This window comes from Pseudochaenichthys georgianus, unplaced genomic scaffold (genome assembly GCF_902827115.2).
Source record: "Pseudochaenichthys georgianus unplaced genomic scaffold, fPseGeo1.2 scaffold_167_arrow_ctg1, whole genome shotgun sequence".
In the NCBI taxonomy this organism is placed as follows: Eukaryota; Metazoa; Chordata; class Actinopteri; order Perciformes; family Channichthyidae; genus Pseudochaenichthys; species Pseudochaenichthys georgianus.
Window position 1 is genome coordinate 1386004 of NW_027262480.1, and position 13406 is coordinate 1399409.

The window sequence follows — 13406 nt, forward strand, 5'->3', positions numbered from 1 at the left end:
TGACAGAGACACAGACAGTTACAGAAATAACATCAAGAAAAGCCTGCTTTCTGCTTTACGGCGTTTTCAATGCGTCAACCGGGACTACAGAAAGAAAGTAACTTATCATTTGGCATCGAGTGTTTTGAAATGTTGTGCAGATTCTCCAATTATGTGTTTGAAAAACCTGCCCAGTAAAAAGGGTGCATGAAACACGTGATAGTGAACCAAACAGACGTCTGAGAAAGAAGCTGGAGATTCAGAAACGATGTGGTTTCATACATGTTTGAATAGAAATCCAGATTAGCGGCACTTCCTCTGAACGCTGCGTCGCTTCGACATCTCCGGGTTTCAGTGAAGTGGAAACATCACACACACAATTAAAGCTAACCGTCACCCGGACGTCAGTCGGACGCTGAGCTGTAATTAATCACGTTCTCCTAATGAGAGACTTCGGGGAGAGGCGTGCCGGCGACGAGTCCTCAACAAAACACTACGTAACAATTTCACCAGGAGACTATGCTCCAATTCAAACACTGAGTAAGTGCATTGAACAAATCAATGACTGGATGTGTCAGAACTTTCTCCAATTAAACAAAGATAAAACTGAGGTAATGGTTTTTGGCGCCAAGGCAGAACGTATAAAAGTGAGCGCTGAGCTTCAGCCTGCAATGTTCAAACCAAGCCAGAAATCTAGGTGTAGTCATGGACTCTGACCTGAGATTCAACAGTCACATTAAAACAGTTACTAAGTCAGCCTACTATCACCTAAAGAACATATCTAGGATTAAAAGACTAATGTCACAGCAGGATCTGGAGAAACTTGTCCATGCTTTTATCTTCAGTAGACTCGACTACTGCAAAGGTGTCTTCACAGGTCTCACTAAAACATCTATTAGGAAGCTGCAGCTGATTCAGAACGCCGCTGCTCGAGTCCTCACTGACACTAAGAAAGTGGATCACATCACTCCTGCTCTGAAGTCTTTACACTGGCTTCCTGTGTGTCAAAGAATAGATTTCAAAATACTGCTGCTGGTTTATAAAGCACTGAATGGTTTAGGCCCAAAATACATTTCTGACCTCCTGCTAAATGATGAACCATCCAGATCTCTCAGGTCTTCAGGGACTGGTCAGCTTTCTGTCCCCAGAGTCAGAACTAAACATGGAGAAGCAGCGTTCAGTTATTATGCTCCAAATATCTGGAACAAACTCCCAGAAACCTGCAGGTCCGCTGCAGCTCTGACTACTTTCAAATCCAGCAGGAAGACTTTTCTTTTTGTCGCTGCTTTTAATTGAACTATTCATATCTTAAACTGCACTGTAACTTTTTATTCATGTATTTTTTCTTTTAATGTTTCTTTTATTATCTTTTACTGATTTTAAATGCCTTTGTCTGAATTTCTTTCATTTTTGTAAAGCACCTTGAATTGCCTTGTGTTGAAAGGTGCTATATAAATAAACTTGCCTAATGAACAAACCGTTAGAGACAAAACACTGAGGAGGATGAGGAGGAGGAGGAGGAGGAGGAGGAGGAGGAGGAGGAGGAACATGAAGACGAAGAGGAGGAGGAGGAGAAGCCAGTGTTATTTACCGAGATGAATTCCTGCTCCAGATGAAACGCCATGAAACTGGAAGAAGAGACGAGCGTCGCTCTGCGGGAGATCCCGTTCTCATCAGGAGATGTTTGTGGAGTCAAAGAGAGAAACATCTGGGTCTCATCTGGAATCAGGAAACAGAGGAAGACTCAGAGAGAAGCTGGGAGAGAGAAGTAGAAAGTTATCGATTGGTTGGTTTGTTTACTCCTTGCTTGCCCATGGTGCAGAGGAGCAGGAAGAAGAACTTCCTCTTGTCCTCTTCCAGTTCGACCTCCAGCTGTTTCAGAGCAATGAGACGCCATGGCAGAGCGAACAGGTACAGCCCATAGTGATAGCCCTATAGTTTAAATCTAATACCCACTAATAAACATATGGACATGGGTTACTATTTAAAATAAATGGTAAATGTATTTAGGAACCTATCAATGTGATTTCAAATCCTCTAGGGGGGTCCGGGGGCATGCTCCCCTGGTAAGATTTGTTTTTAATGTTGGAGTTAAATGCATAAATCTGGTGAACTTTGAGGGGGAAATAAAGAGACTAGATCTATGGGAACACCCATATGAAACAGAACTGTATACATTTCAATAATCATAAAACCATGGCCATAACCAATAACATACCATTTCCAATATGAAAAAACACTGAAACTTGTTCATTTATTTTTGGTTCATTTATAGTTGTGAGTGTGTCTGTGCTCCTGAACCAGCCTCTCCTGTCTCCCTCCTCTCCCCCTGCTCCTCTTTGAGGCAGCAGCAAAGACTAGTTGTAGCTCTCAACATGTTTTAAAAGTTACCTTTTTTCAGCTAGTTAACTTTTTATTTATTTATTCATGCATATTTTACTAATCACGACCCCCTTAAAATGGAAATATGTGTTTACATAAATGGTGACCAAACTGTTTGAGACCCACTGAGAACTTAGACTAAGTGAACTATCTAAACACTCAGAGTCCTTTACCTCACCTGAGCTGAGCTTATACCGAGCTGGAATGACACACAGAGACCAATAAAGGGCTTTGATTTATGATCTGTATGACAGTGGCCATGTCGGCAGACCACATCATGTGGACAGCCAGTCACCCTGTGAGGCAGGCCACTTAACAGGCCAGGCCATTGGGAAACTCCCCGGTCCTCCCGATGGCCAGTCCGGGACTGGGTACAGGACTCAGGAGGCGTAGAGCGAGGGATCATTGTCCACAAGTCAATCGATAGCAGATGGCGTCGTGGTCACGCCATTAATAAAATAAAATAAAAATAATAAAAACAAAACAAATAAATACCTAAATGGGTCGCGAAATATACTTGGGAGGCCGTCAATATACCTGGTCCGCCCAAGTATAGTCTTTGTGTGAGAAACCCTGAATATGGAGCTTAGATCTCAGAGAGAGAGAGAGAGAGAGAGAGAGAGAGAGAGAGAGAGAGGAGAGAGAGAGAGAGAGAGAGAGAGAGAGGAGAGAGAGAGAGAGAGAGAGAGGGAGAGGGAGAGAGAGAGAGAGTCTTTTAGATCCTCCCCTGAGAACACACCTCCTGATGCATTCTTCATTACTTCTCTTATTGGACATTTGCCCATTTTCTACCTGGAGAATATCCCTGTTTTTTACCAGTAAAAAGGATGAGACCTGATTATTGTATAAGACTGTAAAGGTGTGTGTCCTCAGGTACAGACTGCCCCCCCCGTGTGGAAGCTGCTCTTCCTGTGACCCTCCCCGGACCCTCAGGTCCAGACTGCCCCCCCCCGTGTGGAAGCTGCTCTTCCTGTGACCCCCTCCGGACCCTCAGGTCTAACGGTAATCTACGACACCTCTCTATCTGCTCATCTTAGTTCTCACCTCTGCTCTTTGAAGTGTGTGTGAGGTGTGTGTGTGTGTGTGTGTGTGTGTGTGTGTGTGTGTGTGTGTGTGTGTGTGTGTGTGTGTGTGTGTGAAAGGTGTGAGTTTATGGCGCAGATAAGATTCCTCTGAGGCTGTAAATTGTCTCCAGTTAGAAGCTGGAGGGGAAACAGAGAGCAGTCGTTACGCTGAGAGACTCTGACCACGAACACATTCTGCACGTATTCTGTATACAGGAGAGAGTACACAGAGTACACAGAGTACACAGAGTACACAGAGTACACACATTTTGCACGTATACAGGAGAGAGTACACAGAGTACACACAGTACACACATTCTGCATGTATACAGGAGAGAGTACATAGAGTACACACAGTACACACATTCTTTACGTATACAGGAGAGAGTACACAGAGTACACACAGTACACACATTCTGCACGTATACAGGAGAGAGTACACAGAGTACACACAGTACACATATTCTGCATGTATACAGGAGAGAGTACACAGAGTACACACATTCTGTACATATACAGGAGAGAGTACACAGAGTACACACAGAGTACACAGAGTTGTTCTGTCGTATCATTTTATACTCTGCGAAAAGAAAACTTTGGACAAAAAATAGAATTGTTTAAAATGAAAATGTAATGTGGAAAAACGGTTTCAAAATGTGGGATATTGTTCAAAATGTGGGATATTATTCAAAATGTGGGATATTGTTCAAAATGTGGGATATTATTCAAAATGTGGGATATTGTTTAAAATGTGGGATATTGTTCAAAACGTGGGATATTGTTCAAAATGTGGGATATTATTCAAAATGTGGGATATTATTCAAAATGTGGGATATTATTCAAAATGTGGGATATTATTCAAAATGTGGGATATTGTTCAAAATGTGGGATATTATTCAAAATGTGGGATATTGTTTAAAATGTGGGATATTGTTCAAAACGTGGGATATTGTTCAAAATGTGGGATATTATTCAAAATGTGGGATATTGTTCAAAACGTGGGATATTGTTCAAAATGTGGGATATTGTTTAAAATGTGGGATATTGTTCAAAATGTGGGATATTATTCAAAATGTGGAATATTATTCAAAATGTGGGATATTGTTCAAAATGTGGGATATTATTCAAAATGTGGGATATTGTTTAAAATGTGGGATATTGTTCAAAACGTGGGATATTGTTCAAAATGTGGGATATTATTCAAAATGTGGGATATTGTTCAAAACGTGGGATATTGTTCAAAATGTGGGATATTGTTTAAAATGTGGGATATTGTTCAAAATGTGGGATATTATTCAAAATGTGGGATATTGTTTAAAATTTGGGATATTATTCAAAACGTGGGATATTGTTCAAAATGTGGGATATTGTTTAAAATGTGGGATATTGTTCAAAACGTGGGATATTGTTCAAAATGTGGGATATTGTTCAAAATGTGGGATATTATTCAAAATGTGGGATATTGTTCAAAATGTGGGATATTATTCAAAATGTGGGATATTGTTTAAAAATCATACAAAGTGGGAAAAGGTAAAAATGCATCAACATGTTCAGAACATTTGAATTCAAATAAAACTGTTGCAGAATCAAAGGTAACCCTCTCTCTGGGTTCAGCAGGTCGTCTGTTTACGGCTTCACCTTCTGATCACCTGACGGCTGCAGGCCCCCCCCATCATCATCACGCACAGGTGCATGATGGGAGGGCGGAGCTGCCTGCCACAAACCATTTAGAGAGAGAGGAGGGGGGGGGTGTTAGTGGGCGTGTGAAAAGAAAACGACACTAAGTCATTGGTAATAAACCCCCTCCTCTCTATCTGTTCCCAGGCAGCTTCATGCCCCCCCCCATCTTTTGTAAGAGGTTTGTAAACTCCTAACGTGCTCCAGTTTTCTCCATTTCTGAATCCTGGTTCCAAACCTATAAACATCTCGATCACTAAACAATCTCCTCTAGCTTTAAAAAAAGATAAAACATATCACGTTCTTCACGAGAAATTATTCGGAAGCTTTAATACATTTCACAATATTATTATGATTTGTATACATCTTGTATTTGTACTGAGTAAATAAGGGTTGGAAAGGACAACATGTTCCATCATTCAAAAAACACAACAACAGTTCAATCACAGTTTTTCTAGTTTGACGCTGAATATTTGTACACAGGACAAGTTCATTTGTGTCAGGCACACACACACACACACACACACACACACACACACACACACACACACACACACACACACACACACACACACACACACACACACACACACACACACACACACACACACACACACACACACACACACACCCTCTGTTATGTGGGTCATGAAATCAAACAGCTCTGACTGACGATGATTTATTCAGATCTGGCAGCCGGTCGGCACGGCGACAGATTGAGATTTTGGTGATCTGCCGACGGCCGGAGGGAGACGAGGAGAGACGAGGAGAGGCGAGGAGAGACAGTTAGTTTAGAGACTCAATTATATCAAATACAAAGGGGTGGTTTAATCAGATTTCCCACCGACACGTTCCCACTACGTATCGTCACATCTCCGGACGACTTTACGTGGTCTTCTTAACGGGCAGGTTACTCCGGTAGACAAGTAGCTAGCTGTGTAAAAAGAGACAGATGTTATGTTTAAGTTAATTGAAAGACGGTGGTTCGGGTTAAAGTTAAATGTTTGATATGTAGATTATATAGTGACCGTAAATTAGGTCATTTACTCTAATCCGTAGTTCTTTTATCGGGCAGGTAACTCCGATAGACTGAGATGGTTAAGTTAACTGAAAGACGGTGGTTCGGATTAAAGTAAAATGTGTATTATGTATATTTTGTGATTTACTCTAAGTCAGTAACGTTTAATGTCCCTGAAGGGGTGCAGTGTAAACAAGAGAAAAGCAAACATGGGAAACAACTTTAATAAAACATGACGTAAAGACAATTAAACATGAGGGGAAACGCTTCTAAAAAGACAAGAACTTGAGGGTCAAAACAGAAAGTATGGGTCGAATGTAAGTAAACTAAATGTGAGGTAAATGATCAGCTGAAAAACCATGAGGGCCTTCACGAGCTGCTCGCCAATATGTACGTATGTTAAAATAAATGAGCGACCGCGAGAGATCCCCCTGTCTGAAGCTGAGGTGAATGGGTTAAGTGGAGCGTCCAGTTTTAATACGTAGGGCGACCGTCCAAGCTGACATCTGTTTTGGGCGATCTAGTACTTCTGTTCTTCAGAATTGTTATTTCGAGTGTATGAACGCATCCCGATGTGAAGTATGACGGTCAATAAGCGATCACCTCCTTGACTTCGTATCGTGTTACCAGCCACACTAAACCAATGAATCACATCAGCATACTGGTGTTTAAAAAGAGGCCATCGTGAATTTCATTGGGTTGATTTAGCAGTCTGTAAAGATGTGGTACCACAAACGAAAACGTTGATTGTTGGCTAGCTAACAGCGCCGATCGTGTGCGATTTGAGACAAAGATACACTTTCTTCTCTTTTTACGCCAAATAACAACGAAAGTTATTCCAAAAATTACAAAAGTTCCTTAACCAGTGAAACACATCTACTATAGCAAACACAAATGGATAGCTAATAGTTATTTAACCTTCTGACCCCTCAGTCAGCGTTCACTTGTCAGCTGATCATTGAGTGGTGGTCTTCAGAGGTTCAAGGTAAACGTCTCTGTCTCCTTCACGATCCATCACTCCTCTCTCTCTGATGTCTTCAGCTCTTTGGCCGCCGGCAGTGAATCTCCTGAATCTCCTTTGAGTTCGGAGAAAGTCCGCCGCCTCGCTTCACACCTCGAGCCAAAATGAGATATTTAAAAGAATGCGTCCAATCAGGCGACGGAGAGACGCATCAGTCATGTTCTCTGCAGGAACTTCTGAACCCTGTCTTTGGTATGCACTAAATTAAAGTCATGACCAAGCTACCCTGCAGTCTACAAAGTACTTCAGACTAGCTGCACCTTCACCAGCTACCCTGCAGTCTACAAAGTACTTCAGACTAGCTGCACCTTCACCAGCTACCCTGCAGTCTACAAAGTACTTCAGACTAGCTGCACCTTCACCAGCTTTGAGAACACTTTCATGATCAATCATTATAAAACATATATATATATTATTCTGAAATGGAACAATCTGCACAACGACTACTTTTACTGTCTTTCACTATATTTAGATGAGAATACTTTCTACTTTCACTTGAGGAACATTACTCAAGTACAATATCTGAGTACTTCTGCTTTTACTCAAGTACAAGATCTGAGTACTTCTACTTTAACTCAAGTACAATATCTGAGTACTTCTACTTTTACTCAAGAACAAGATCTGAGTACTTCTACTTTTACTCAACTACAAGATCTGAGTACTTCTACTTTTACTCAAGTACAAGATCTGAGTACTTCTACTTTTACTCAAGAACAAGATCTGAGTACTTCTACTTTTACTCAAGTACAAGATCTGAGTACTTCTACTTTTACTCAAGTACAATATCTGAGTACTTCTACTTTTACTCAAGTACAAGACCTGAGTACTTCTACTTTTACTCAAGAACAAGATCTGAGTACTTCTACTTTTACTCAAGTACAAGATCTGAGTACTTCTACTTTTACTCAAGTACAAGACCTGAGTACTTCTACTTTTACTCAAGAACAAGATCTGAGTACTTCTACTTTTACTCAACTACAAGACCTGAGTACTTCTACATTTACTCAAGTACAAGATCTGAGTACTTCTACTGTCACTCAAGTACAAGATCTGAGTACTTCTACATTTACTCAAGTACAAGATCTGAGTACTTCTACTTTTATTAAAGTACAAGACCTGAGTACTTCTACTGTCACTCCAGTCAGCTTCTTGACGACAGAGAGACACATCCTTCATGTCCTCTGCGTCGGCAGGAACGGTCTGGAGACTTTGAAGTGAGATCGGTGCTTTGATGATTGTTTCTCCAGCAGCGGTTTTAACACCCTGAGAGGAGGGGGTCAAAGGTCAGGTACAGGTGAGCCATCAATCACCTGCTGTTACCAGGTGAGAGAAAACGGCTTATTCAAGAAGTGTTTTGTTGGGCGGACATGATTGGACGGGTCAAACAAACACGGGACCAGCAGACCAGGATGAAAGGAAGAGGACAAACCAGAATAGTCCAAATGCATGGAAACGTAAAGCAAGACGACGCTGGCTACACCTGGAGCTAAAGGGTTGGTGGGTGTGTTGGTCAGTTGGTGGTTATGGTGTTTGTGGGGTTGTGGGTTTGTGGGTTTGTTGGTTTGCTAGTAGGGTTGTGGGTTTGTTGGTTGTTACGTTTGTTGGTGTTGTTGTAAATCTCCCCCGGCGACCACAGCCCAGCGTCCAGGATCAGGCATGCAGCATCAAAGCCTCTTTCCTCTCCGTCTCTCTTTCTTTACTTTCTCTTGTCTTGGTTTTATGACCCTCCGTCCTGCACCTGGAGGTTTTTATCAGCCGGGGAGGACGCACACATCCACATTCAGAAGCACAAGGAGAAGATTAGGCCCAATCCAGCCTCCTTTCTCTCTGCAGGGCTGAAAGACGAGGGGGGGGGATTGTGAAAGGACTCCTCTGGAGCTCCTGCAGGCTGAAAGGCAGCGCGAGAACAGAAGCCATTGTGTTTCGCTTTAGAGCTAATTCCTAAGCCATTCCTCTTAATGCACTCTTTGATTGTCTCCGTTTGCATTCGAATGGGTTTTAATTACACCGTCTTTCTCAGATGTAATTGAAACAACACTGGGACGTGTCTAACCTGCTCTGCTTTAGGGTTGGGACGCTGACGGATGACTTCTGACCCCAGGACATTTGTACTGCTTGTGTTTCCTGAGTGTATTTATCTAGAGTCTCAGGAAGGTGCTCACAACTGGCCTGAATATGTTAGACTCATGACATCAGGAGAGTCCTGTAGGATTTTTCTGGTGTCATGAGTCTAACATATTCAGGCCAGTTTCATTGGTGAAACTCTCAAACAAATATTGACTGCATTGTGATTTTGTAGAACGATTGGTTGATCAGTCGACTAATTATTGTCTTTGGTCTCAATCCGCTCAGACTTCTGTGGTTAATGACTCATTTCTAAGTCTTTACCATGCCAAAGGTTTTCCAAAAGGACTTCTGAACTCTAAGTTTGGTATACACAACATTTAATGTGGACTGACTCATGAAACCATTAAGATATCCACCAGGACTCACCTGAAAAGTGCTTTTACCTTTTGTACTTTAACTATATTCTGATGATAATACTTTTCTACTTTTATTTGAGTAACATTTTGAATGCAGGACTTTGACTGTAACAGAGTATTCCTACACTCTGGCACTTCTACTTTTACTACAAGATCTGAGTACTTCTACTTTTACTCAAGTACAAGATCTGAGTACTGTTTCGACTGATGAGCCAACTTATTAGTCATTTTGCTAATCGCTAAGTCTTTTCTTCACGCCCCCTTCATGCCCTATGACTGTTTCCAGAGTGACGTTTCTTCACACTCCTTGAGCAAATAGTCACTTCCCAACCCTGCTCTCCGCTCTGCTCTCAGTCACTTTCAATCTGTAAAACTAACAGAGCACTTCCAGCCCTGTTTGCTCTCGGCCATTCAGCCGGACACAAAGCCCGGTTCAATCACGAGTGGGACTCTCGTTTTTGTTTCCACAAAATAAACTACCGGAGCCGCCTCGTCCTCTCCGCTTTTATTTCACGGCTGCCCTCAGACTCAATGGAGGTGTCAGCGCTGAAGAAAGCCTGACAGCTCCTACTGAAGGGACCACACACACACACACACACACACACACACACACACACACACACACACACACACACACACACACACACACACACACACACACACACACACACACACACACACACACACACACACACACACACACACACACACACACACACACACACACACACACACACACACACACACACACACACAGCGAGGTCATTCCTGTCCTGCAGAGTGAGACTCTTTCGTAGTCTTTTCTCTCTGACCGTTTTCTTTTTATCCCTCGAGGACTTCCAAACACATTTCAAGCCTGAAAGTAAAAGCTGTCGAGTTTTGTTGGACAATGAAAATGGCCCTGTTGTGTCTCAGGTCAGACAAACACAACTCGTGTGTGTTTGTGGAGGCCACGGCTCTGTCAGTGTTGATACTGTTCGTAGACCGTGAACAAAAAGACCAAACTAACTTTCGAGTTCAGAAACTTCTGAGTAAACACAAATATTTTACTTTTTTCAGAACTTTTGTGTGCATTCATTTTAGATTTTTGTTGTCACTTAGCGGCTTATTTTGACAGCTTTAAATACAGTTAAAAATGCATATTTAAAGCTCCTAAACTACAAATTACAAATATACTTTTTTTCCGATCTTTTTCCAAGCAGCTCCAGATTTCCAAAGGAAAAGTAATTGTCAGTTTCTTGAAGCTTTTCAAAGTGTTTCTGCAGTTTGAATGGATTTAAAAATGTTCACTATGAGGTCTAAATCTTAAGTTTCATGAAGATATTTATAAAGAATCTTTAACCATTTATGATTATTTGTTTTTAATTCTCCCACAATTTGAGTTTAGTTCCATAAGTCTGAATTTTCTGCAAACAGAGTTTAATGCACATTGCACACATTAGAAAATACAACATTTGTTCAAAGTCGACACGTCAGAAAGTTTTTTTTTTGTCTCTTAGCACTTATCCCTGTTTTAAGTGAGAAGTCATTTTCTCATAGACTTCTAGAAAAACCTGACGTCTTTTGGCAACCATTTGAGTTTAATGCACTCACATTACAACATTTAAATCTAGTTAAAAAGTAACACTTTGGACCCTTTTTCCAATCTCTAAACACTTATTTATGTTGTGAGAATGTTTTCATAGACTTCTATCAAATCTGATGTCTTTTTGCAACCAGTTGAGTTCAATGCACACGACACATATTAAAAACTTTAGATTTAGTTCAAACTCAATACTTTGGATCAATCTCTTTCATCTGTTAGCCCTTATTTCTGTCGAGACATTTTCTCATAGACTTCTAAACAATCTGAGGTCTCTTTGCAACGTGTGGGGTTCAATCTACACTGCACACAATTGACAGCTGAATTTAGTTCTCAAACTCAACACTTTGGAACTTGTTTTTGTCTTTTTTTAACAGACATGGAATCTCTTAGCAAATGTAACGTTGTTAGTGAAAAGTAGGGTCATTTTTTCATAGACCTCTAGACAATCAGGAGTCACCCCCTGCTGGATATTAGAGAGAATGCAGGTTTTGGGCAATTTAACTTTTGAGTAGCGCTGCTTAAGTAAAAATAGAAAACTACAATCTAAAAGTAGAGGTTCGGAAGTGTTATCAGCTAAATTTACTTTCAAGTTTCAAAAGTAAAAGTACTTTTAATGCATAGTGGCTCTTTTCACAGTATTATATTATTATATAGAAATGTATATTATCCTTTTATATCGCTACAAATAAATCTAAGGGCATTTCAATGTTGTAGTTTGGTTAATGTTAATACACTGTAAAATGTGTAGATAAGTTTCACAGTACTGCATGATATCATATCAAATAAACGCAACACATAAAGGAGTAGATGTCACGACCTGTCTGTTGTGTTCTGTCTTGTCTTTTTCTGTCTTATAATATTGGCAGATATTTAACTCTTCTATAAAGCCCTTCTGTGTATTCTCTTAGTTTAAAAAAAGACATTTGGAACATTTGGATTTAAAAAACTGAAAATATCAAATCTGACCAAAATGTTGATGTCTCCTACATGTAAGGAGTTTGAACACGCTGTCTTCCTCGTGTTCAGGAAACCGATCATGACGCATGACCTCCTGATTCCTGATCAGACTACCTGATCGCACTGAGCCTCCCTGTGCACGCTGCTTTAACTCCTAAATCTCCTCTCACCCTGAAACACTGAACATGTAGATCTTAACGACGCCTTTAGAACTGATTGATGGTCTTATAAAAAATAATCTTTCGCCTCCTCATTTTTCTCCCGAACCGCCCCCCAGTTGTCGAGGAGAATGAATGGCCTCGTGTTTGGAGTTAAACATCCAGAACAGCGCAGGAACTCTGACCTTCAGCCTCTAACCGAGCAGAAAAGCCAATGATGTGTACAAGGCCTCGGCACATTATGATAAAATATGTCTGGCCGTCACAGAGAGGAAACGCCACGTCGCCCTCGACAGATACCGCTAGTTTAATAACAGAATAAAATGTTTTTACTGAGGACGGTAAAGCATGCAGCGTGACACCGGCAAGAGGAGCAGAACTCAGGGGATTCGACGCTTTGATCTGCCTTTATAAATCATCCACGAGAACATGTCCATCACCTGGATCTCAGGAAAAACACTCATTACGTCGCACAATTTAAATTACAGTCCGATATCTTTATACTTTTTTGCACGCCTATCACAGTTTATTGACTCACCACACAGTAATTATTGTTGGTTATAAAGACAAAATCATTCAAGAGAACGTGTTATAACCCAGATCTCAAATACATCTTTCATTAATACAAGATTTAGTTTCCAAAAACTCTGCTCTTTGTATATGTGCGTTGACAAGATTCAGAATATATTCACTTGAAAGGTCCCGTGGCCATTTCTACTGATCACAGTTACATCGTTGAGGTCTACTAGAATAGATTTACATTGTTCAATGTTCCAAACTCACATTGGTTTCTCAAACAGCATCTCTGTATAGTCTGTGTATTCACTCTCTGTCCTACACGGCTTGTTGGAGCTCCTGCCCCCCCCCCCTCCCTGTGTGACAGCGAGACACAGCGAAACCCAGCCCGAACACACGCCCGCAGCCTGGCTGGGAGTTTGTGTGTGTGCTCAGGCTGAGTTCCGCGGTGTCTCGCTGAACCCACACCAGTGAGCCAGCTCACAGTGTCCCGCTCCTCACAGCAGCGAGCCTCGCAACGTCCCGCGTGTGTGTGTGTGTGAGGAAGTCCGCGGATTGGTCAAAAC